This window comes from Trachemys scripta, chromosome 4 (assembly GCF_013100865.1).
Source record: "Trachemys scripta elegans isolate TJP31775 chromosome 4, CAS_Tse_1.0, whole genome shotgun sequence".
Taxonomy (NCBI): domain Eukaryota; kingdom Metazoa; phylum Chordata; order Testudines; family Emydidae; genus Trachemys; species Trachemys scripta.
This window is the reverse complement of record NC_048301.1, coordinates 39,902,680-39,911,914: the sequence shown is the minus strand read 5'-3', so window position 1 is coordinate 39,911,914 and position 9,235 is coordinate 39,902,680. Positions and strand designations below refer to the sequence as shown.

Here is a 9,235-nt window from a genome sequence, read left to right as displayed (position 1 = left end):
CCAATTAATTTATTTTATAATTGTGTAAACAGGGTCTGAATAAACTCTCTTCTGACAGCTAGTTGGGGGACAGGGAGAGACTTCAGGAGCAAACTGTATTTATATGAACACACCTACTCTGCGTAGGTATCCAACAGATAGAGCTCTGTTGCTCAAAGTGATCAACTTTGGCTGGTGTTGGGTTACAAATCACTTTAGTACTGAAAGCAGGGGTAGTGAGATGTTGTTATCAATGTTGTTGTCTTTATTGTATGAATAAAGGGGAGCAGAACTGTGCTTAACCTGTCCCAAATGAGGGGGTCACCCTCAGCTGAAAGGACCTTGTTAAGTCAGGGTCTTGAATGCCAGAGCCCTGTGAGAGTAAGAGGGGTGAGGACAGGGTGTCCCTAAGGGTCCTTGGTCTGGTTTAACCTATTCTTCCCCACTGTTCAAAGATAGAGCTAATCAGGCTTCATTAGGAGCCTTTTGTTATTTCAAGTACTCAATAAGAGCTGAAATCGCTTGTGGTGGGGCAGTGTTTTTGCCCAGCCTGCTGAGAGCTAAAAATCACGAAGAGACTGACCTACAGAGGTCACAGCAAAAGTGGCAAACAGTCGCCCAGCAGGAGTGGTTGGCAGGGCGGCCAGGCAGCGAGGAACAGCAGCTGATGGGGCGGCTGGCCAGAGCAAGTGCTCAGATGGTGGAGCAAGCAAGGTGCCTTCATCCCCGAGTGGGAGGTGAACTCACACAGATGCACCTCTGAACCCTGGGTCCTCACTGACCAAGGACAAGCACTGTGAATGGGGTATGGTGAGGGAACAGAGGGGGGAGCACAGAAAAGGAACTTTTGGTTGTAGAGCTCAAGGCTATGAGGCAGAAGACTCTGCCCCATGCACTCTGGGGTTGGTGTCCTGCTCACAATTTTATGTTTATGAATCCTGCTTGTGGCATTTCCCCTAATTAATGTTGGGTGAATTCTCTCCTTTCATTAAAAGTTGCTTTTCTACACTCAGACTCTGTGCTTGCGAGTGGGGAAGTATTGCCTCTCAGGAGGGGTGCCCAGGGTGGTGTGTAATTTTCCCAGGTTACTGGGTGGAGGTTTGAGCTGGTTCTGTGTTACATTTTTGAACCTGGCCCTGGTTGCTGCTGGCTCCACCTGGCAGAAGGTTTACAATTATATGGTCAAAATGAGAAAGTAAGCAATTTTTCAGTAATAGCGTGCTGTGGCATGTTCGTATTTTTATGTTTGATTTTATAAGCAAGTAGTTTTTGAATGAGGTGAAACCTGGAGGTATGCAAGACAAATCAGACTACTGAAAGGGATACAGTAGTCTGGAAAGGTTGAGAGACACTGGTATAGTGAACTCTTCGATCCTTAGTGAAATTCCTTATAGGAATGAGAGATGTCAAAACCTATTAAGTATTCATGTCCATCTCCTGGGAGACGGTGGTAGGATTGTTCATTGCACTGTTTATTTTTGTATTTTATCCTGTCCAATTTTAAATGACTCAGAGAGTGGGGCTTCCACCATAGTCCACTGGAGACTGTTCCACAATCAGGTAGATCTCACTTTGTCCCTGGCTTACTAACCTGGCTTCAGATTATGAATGCTGGGTAGTTTCTTTTTCAGCTTGGGAGCGTACAGATCTGTGTCTACCAGGTTCAAGGATTTTGAGATCTTTAACAATAGGGACTTTGCTATTGCTATTAATTTTACATTGAAGGCACTCAGTTATTGGGCAGCTGGATGGCAGCATAAAACCTCTAAGATAGTGTGACCTACCGATGAGTGTGTTACAGGTACCAATCTGCAGCAGCTATGAGTTGTTACAGCCCCTATCTAGAAAGTTTTGGCTCTTTAATTCAAGCTGTAGCAGCACATGCTTTTAGCTCTGGAGGGTGTTGGTTCAATCGCTGGTGTGTTGGCCAAGAGGGTAGACGTCACAGTTGGTAGGTAGCTACATGGTGCTGGAAGTGCTGAGGTATTTGGAACTCCAAAACATTACCTCAATAGACATTTCTGGGAGGTGCTGGTTCATCAAGTCTATGAGCTAGAGAGGATAAAGAAAAGTACCATGAGACAGATTTTGTTCCAGTTATGCAAGTCTAAATCTGTAGTAACCTCACTGAAGTAAATGAAGTTACTCCTGATTTACTTCAGTGTAACTGAGACCAGAATTTGGCCCCATGCCCCCATTAGGGGACTGATAGATTGCACTGCTCTTATGTGGTCCACATAAAACAGAAGGCTGAAGGGCATCCTGTTTTTGCACAGATCTCATTGCTCTTATGCTTTCCCTATAAAGCAAAAGGCTGAAGGGCATATTGTTTTTGCACAGACTTCTTCTGGGACACAGTCTTGCTCTAAGCACTATGCTCTTGATGCAGGAAGACCATTGTCACCTTGTTGAAATTGTCTGCATCTGGCCCCCAAGACATCTGAATTTGTTAGGAGATGTGCGGAACTGTTGAAAGCTATGCAGCCATTTCACTTTCTTACATGATTAAGTCAACAGTGAAGTTCTTTTGTGTTTTCCAGAGATACCATCCCTGGGGATTCCTAATACTACTTTGGACTATTTAATGCTGCTGCGTGGCTGTTATACACCTCAGAGGCAGCTGCATTTCTGCACTGGGCAAAGTGATCAATATGCTCTGTAAGTAATAATAATTATTTATTATTTATTGAGCACTGTGAGTCGGCTCAGTGCTGTGCAAACATAGAGAAAGACAGAGGCCTTGATTCTTTTCTAGGATGTGAAAGAGAAGGAAGGGCAGGTATCTTTCCAATCTGTCCACAGGGTAAATGCATTTCTAAGTGCCTGTCCTCTAGGCACAATACACACACTGTACAGCACTCTAGGATCTGTCTAGAAGGGTTCTTAGGTTGCAAAATCTAATAGAATAAAAATGTTTGTTTTGTTTTGTTTTAAATGTCTGTGACTACTAGTGTTCTGGGCAAAAGCTTGTTTCCTTTTACTTATGCAAGTAGTCCTTGTTCACCTGGTTAATTTTGTTGAATTCAATTAATTATACATGTGGGGAGACTCTGCCCTTTAAAAAAAATTAAACATTCTCCGACAATGTTGTAAATGGAAATGTAGCAGCAGAATTAGGCTAGTTCATGAGAACCAGGAAGTGAACTGGCTAGAAAGAGAAAGTGAAACCAACCAGTCTAATTTCTCAAGTTGGTGAAGGGTCAAAAATAAACAAACAACAGCAGTGGGAAAAGTTGAGACTCTTAAGTCTTTCAGTTGTTATATTCAGATACCTCAGGGCTGAGTGTGGTATGAATAAAAGATAGGTAGGCAGACAGAGGAAAAGATATGCTATTTGTAACACATACTTCTTTAGAGATATGTTGTATATCTTGACAGTATCCTTTTATAATTTTCCATGCAGTGTCGAAGATTCACATTGCTGTGAGTTTATTCCTGTCAAGGCAGTTGTGAGTTGCGGACAGAGTACCATCTGCAGTCAGTATTGCCTGCCTTTCACCGCCAGTCTTACCATCTTTAACTCTGGTGTTATTTGTAGTGACTATGAATGTAAAATATAGGCAGAGGTATATACATTCCTGAGTGTGCATGTCCCTTATAGGAAAGTCCTATAGAATTTAACAGAGTGACTATCTTTCTGTAGCCCTTTTAAGACAAACTATAGAACCCTACAGCAGGAAGAACCCAAATAGAATAGAAATAATTCTCTGTTAAATTCAATAGGATGATTTAATAATTCTGTAGGAAGGAGATCATTCTCTATCATGTGTTGTAGGTTTGCAGAGTCATTTAAATATATCCCTGTTTAATTTCTATAGAACCCTATTAGTTTCATCCCTACTAAATTCTACAGGACTTTCCCAGGAGGGGAGCGTGTGTGTGTTATCTCCCCGTTCCAGTCTGAGTAAGAATCCTTTTCAGTGTGGGAAAGCTGGGCTCCCAAGCACCTGCCTCTTAGTCATCCAGGGCTTGAGGATGTCCCCAGATTACATCTTGTCAGCTGTTTGCAAAACAGCCCTGGGAGGAGGAGGTGAAACCCTGAGCCACACTGCCTGGCTGTCTCTTTAAATGCTGGGGTCTGTGTGCTGGAGAGGGAGGGATCGGCTCTGGAGTGCGTGAAATTCCTGGGCTCCTCTGACAGTCTCAGGCAGAGAGCTCAGCTCTACACATCTCCTCTTGCATGCAACTCACTGAGAGGGAGAGGCAAGCCAAACCTCCCCTTTCTGCCTGCATCCCAAGCCATCAAGGACCCGTTTTAGCATCTCCAGTACCCTCACCCTTCCCCACCAGTCCTTCCTAGAGAGACACCCTGGATTCTTACATCCCCAAAGAGGAAACAAACAAAGAGTTGATAAAACAGCCAAAACATCTTCTCAACTGCAAAGGTAAGACTTTGGGGGAAGGATGGATGGCAGGATGGAAGAAAGACCCAAAATGAACAGATATTTCTGTGTATCCAGTAGAAAGTCTTTCAGTTTAAAAGGTAGTGGATGCTTTCACTTGAGAGTTCCAAGGGTGATTGGTTTTTTTTTAAATTTTTGATCACAAATATCTTGGAGATTTGTTATTTTTTGGTCTCTTCCTGCGAGTTTTTACCAACCTGCCCCTGCCCTCCTTTCCTTCCCCCTCTCACCTCCCTGTTATGAAAAGTCAGAAAGATTTTTGGAAACGGCACACCTAGTGGGATGATCTGTTTTCAGGTGACAAGCACAAACTCTCCTCTCTAACCAATACTTTTATTTTTGCTTTTTTTTTGTTCTTATTATTTTATTTTTTAAATTACTATTTTGGAGGGGCTGTTTTTTAAAAGTAGAGAATAGGGGTGTTTTTGTGAGGAGACAAGATGCTGCTACATTGAATTATAACAGGGACCTGCTTAGGAATCAAACTATTTGACTAGCGGCTGAAGGATTTCTTTTTTTCTTTTGCAAAATTTTTACTAATGAGGAAGGAAGGGGGAAAAGAAGAAAGTTTTCTTTTTTTCCTTCGTCTTTGGATCTATTACAGAAGAACCTTCCCTCCCCGCCTTCCATTTGTTTATATTAATGATTTAGTAGCCGTCTTGCCTGAAAACTTCCACTGTGAGCGACTGCTGTGCATTTTCAGGCAGCGAGTGACCTTAAAGGTTGGTTCGATCCTTTCTTCGTGCAAGATGCATGCAAAATACCCATGATTTTCTTTAAAAAAAAAAAAAAAAAAATCTAACTACAGCACTTTATAATTTAAAATAAAAACATCATCCACTCCAGGGCAGTGATGTAATTCCCCTACTTATGGGCACTGACTCTGGTGCTTTGCACGTGACTTGTCTTTTGCTTACTCCCTTAATTTTATTTTAATTGCCGTATAGGTAAGAATTACTTTTATTAACCACCATTCTTTAAGGACACATTTAATTAAAATTGAAATCTCTCTTTTTAAAAAAAATTCTTTTCCATTCCACACCGCTCCCCCCCAAAAAATTAGAGAGAGAAAAGCGAAAGGATCAGAGAGGCAGAACCAAAGCTAAAAAATGGAACAATTTTTAAAAGACCACTTTCGCTGATCCAAGCCCCTGTTCCCACCTCCTCTTGGCGCAGCTATTCAAAGCTTTGTTGAAAATAGTTTTTAAAAAAGAATATTCATTCTTGTTCTTGTTTCTTTTTTGCACGTGATTGTTCTGTGTTAAGCATACAGCCCTCCTAAAGAGGTGAATATTGACATGCTCGCTCACTAACACTATATTTTGAGTGACTGTTTTTTAAGGGGGTGAACTCTTAACTAGTCTAGTGAAAAGTCAGAGAGCGATGTTGGGTGTGTGAGGAAAAAAATCGAACCGAAAAGGATTTGCCTGCTAACTGGGTGTAGTCGGTTATTAATTGTAGCGTGAGACTGAAGGGTGTTGTATTTCTAGCCAGGTAAGGTAAAGCGGGCTATAGTGTTAAGTTGGGCAAGTTTATCTAAGGGCTAGTCATGTTTATGGAGGAGGAGGTTGGGGAGGGAGCTGAGATTATTGCCCTTGGTGTTGTTGACGGACACACTGGAGGAGTTGAGGTATTATATTTTGATAATTTTATATTCCTGTTGATGTTTTTTGTTTTGGTCATTGGCAGTTTCCTAAATGTCCGTCTTTCTCCTGCAAAGCATATTGTTTTCTGGAAGGGGCGAAGGGAGTTGCATCTGGGGACACTGGAAGTTTGGGGATCACGCGAGCAACAGGGCTGTATTTATTTATTAAAAAAAACCCCAAAGTTGGGAGGTGAAAATTCCCTTTCTGGAGTATTTGGGTACCTTCTGATGGGGTGTGTATCTGTGTGGTTTTCATTATTTATTTTATTTTTGTTCTTAAAAAAAAAATAGGAAAGATAAAAGAGTTATAAGAAATTAAATAAATAAAAGCCCCGTATTTGATGTCATAATTCCAGTGATGATGGCTTCTCGGCAGCACCGATATCTGCCGATATCACCCTGTTCCATGGCTGTAGCCTGGCCTCATTTTACGCTGCGTTTCTACTGAACATGTTGACGTGCTGCTGCTTATATAAGGGAAAGAACAAATTCAAGCGGATTAGTGCTTGGGATTTTGAGATCGGTTACCCAGATTATGTTGGGGTTTTTTTCCTTTGGTGAGGGGGGAAGTTGGTGGGGGGGAAGGATGGAGAGATGTGGGAGGGGGCGAAATTGGGGAACATGGTGGGGGAGATGGAGGTGATGCGGGGAGCAGCTTGTTCGCATAATGTCTGCGCAGCGTCCTTTTTTTCTTTTTTTTTTTAAAAAGCCCATTATCTCTAAAAACACATTATTCTTCAGACCAGTATAAAAACAATGTGGGAGGGGTTATTTTAGCGAGGGGGTTTGGTCTGGGAGTCATTAGACCCACTGCTGCAAAACCAAGATACAGAAATCCATCTGCACCAACATTTCGGGGGGGAGGAGGGCGTGCGGAGGGGGGAAGGGATGGATTGTCGCTTTTGGATTAGCAGCATAGGGCTTTGTATTCTTCATTCCCCCCCCCATTTCTGCCATTCCCCCTCACCCCACATCTGCACACCCTCTCTCCTCCTCCCAACCCCCCCGAAGGCATCTCATCTCTTGACGAGAAAATTCCGTGTTACATCCTGATGGCTCTGCGGCTTTTTTTTTTTTTTAGTGCATCACAACAGTGGCACGATGACCTTTGCTTCATGCCACACAGATGCAGGCTCCTGATACGAGTGTGACCACGGCTCGCCCGCACAAACACATGCACTCATACCCAAGTTGGGCCATGATTTTAATTCATTTTCTTTTCTTTTGGGTCGGGGGCTGGGTAGACATTGTTAGGGGGGTGGGAAATGCAGCAAATGTCAAAGGCACGTCCATCCATTTCTCCGCCCCATCTTGCTGTTCGGTTTTCCAGGATGCTGTGTCGCACATCATGAGATTTGAATGTTGGGGGGGGGGGTTGTGTGAAGAGCAGAGGCTTGGGGGAGGGAGGGAGCATGTGTGTGTCTTTGGGGGGATGGATGAACCTGACGACGTTAATAACATTTTTTTGGTCAAATGAACGCCCGGTGATAATGATTCAGTTTAACCATCTGTGAAATACATGCTTGCAACGCACTGGAATAAAGGTTACTCCAGGGAGCTTGGGCTGAGCTTGGCGGGCTCTGGGGAGCGTGATGTCCACACTCGGGGGAGACAAACACACACATACACCCAACAGACCCCTCCCCTCACAAAGCCCACTTGTGTATCCGAGCTAGAGGGCATTATAACATAGAGAGAGGGCGTGGGCTGTATTGGAGCCCGGACCAAACAAAGCCTTTCTTGGCTTGTCTTCCTCTGCCATCCCTCCTCTTCCTCCATGAGCCTGTCCATGCCTTTGATCAGACATCACGGGAATATCAACATTTCCATGCAGTTCTGTGCCAGAGGCTGTGTGTGTGAGACTCCAGGGTGGTGAACAAAAAGGGGAAAAATCTACTTGCCTTTCTCTGGTAGGATGCGCAGGAGAGGCACGGCTTTTCTAGTGTGAGCAGAGAGAGGGAGAAAATCCCCCCTCCCTCCCCAACCCTAGCAAGGGGAAGGACCAAGCAAGCCCTGGAGAGGTTGTGTGGGTGATTGTAGATGGATAGTGTGTGGACAGTGTGTGTGCAGGACAAGGCAGCAGTGGGGAGGTTGTTAACAGAGTGTAGAACACGGCTGGCTAGCTTGTCCATTTGGAACCCTGCCCAATGACTGGCAGAACCTGTAATCCCCCTCCTCTCCCTGGATCCAAAGTCCTCCCTACACTTCAGTGAACATTCATTGTTCAGTCATGGTCTGGCTGGTCTCTTGCAGGGCTCTGAGAGGAGCTGGCAGAGAGAAAGGATCTCTAATGGCTTCCGCCGTCTTGTCGGCCAATTCCCCTTGTCTCCTGCGTGTGGCTAAATTTCACTGCACCCTTCTAAGTCCCTGTGTTTCTGGATCTTTCTGCTTCACAAGCGATAACAAATGGGAAATAGATACATTCCGGGCCATCTTTATGTCCCTTTTGCTTTCCTCATCTCTCTTTTTTGGAGCTGACCTTCAGAAACAGCGGCAAATTATAGCCAGAGGGGTGGGGTGGAGGATTTTCAGTGGGTCAGATGCCTACTGTCTGCATGGATGATGCGCAGAAAAATGAAGGCTCCTTCATTCAGTTGCTTTGTCCTCTCAGGTTTGATCCCATTTGAGCCTCAGCTGTCCAGTTTCAATCGCAAATTGCTTCTTTTGGGCCCTTTCCACCCCTTCCTCCCTCCCAAACCACTCAGTAAATGGCTGTTGCGCTGCAGCTCCAGCACCTGAGAGCCAGCCATGGCTGCCGTAGAGATGACAATGCAGTGGCTGGCTGAGCAACAGGCAGAGGGTGCTGCAGGTCCCAGATAGTTGCTCTGACCCTAAGAATGACTCTGTTTTCCTGTACGGTGAAGGTAGGCACTGATTTTATGGTTCCTTCATTCCCCTTGTGACTGAGATATTGATACATCCCAATGGCACATCCAGCGCCCACCCAAATGAGAGGGAATTTGTGTTTAATAATTAGGAAGGTGGAAAAAAAAGATTCTTCTAGATAAACTGTAATGGTTTGAAAGTGAGTTGCGTGCAGGTGGAAAGTACTAGACCAGGGGTTGGCAATGTTCGGCACGTGGCTTGCCAGAGTAAGCACCCTGGCGGGCCGGGCCAGTTTATTTACCTGCTGACGCGGCAGGTTCGGTCGATCCTGGCCCCCACTGGCCGCGGTTCGCCGTCCTGGGCCAATGGGGGCGGCGGGAAG

The 9,235-nt window shown here is 44.6% G+C and overlaps 1 protein-coding gene across 15 annotated transcripts in view; it reads left to right on the top strand.

The window, feature by feature from the left end:
- The first annotated feature begins 4,129 nt into the window (after positions 1–4,129).
- Positions 4,130–9,235, top strand: part of NRXN3 (neurexin 3) — a 1,378,693-nt gene continuing 1,373,587 nt past the window's right edge. For all 15 annotated transcript variants that reach the window (XM_034768377.1, XM_034768393.1, XM_034768389.1 and 12 more), the window contains exon 1: positions 4,130–4,364. The gene's annotated coding sequence lies outside the window, so the exon portion shown is untranslated. The remainder of the gene's footprint in view (positions 4,365–9,235) is intronic.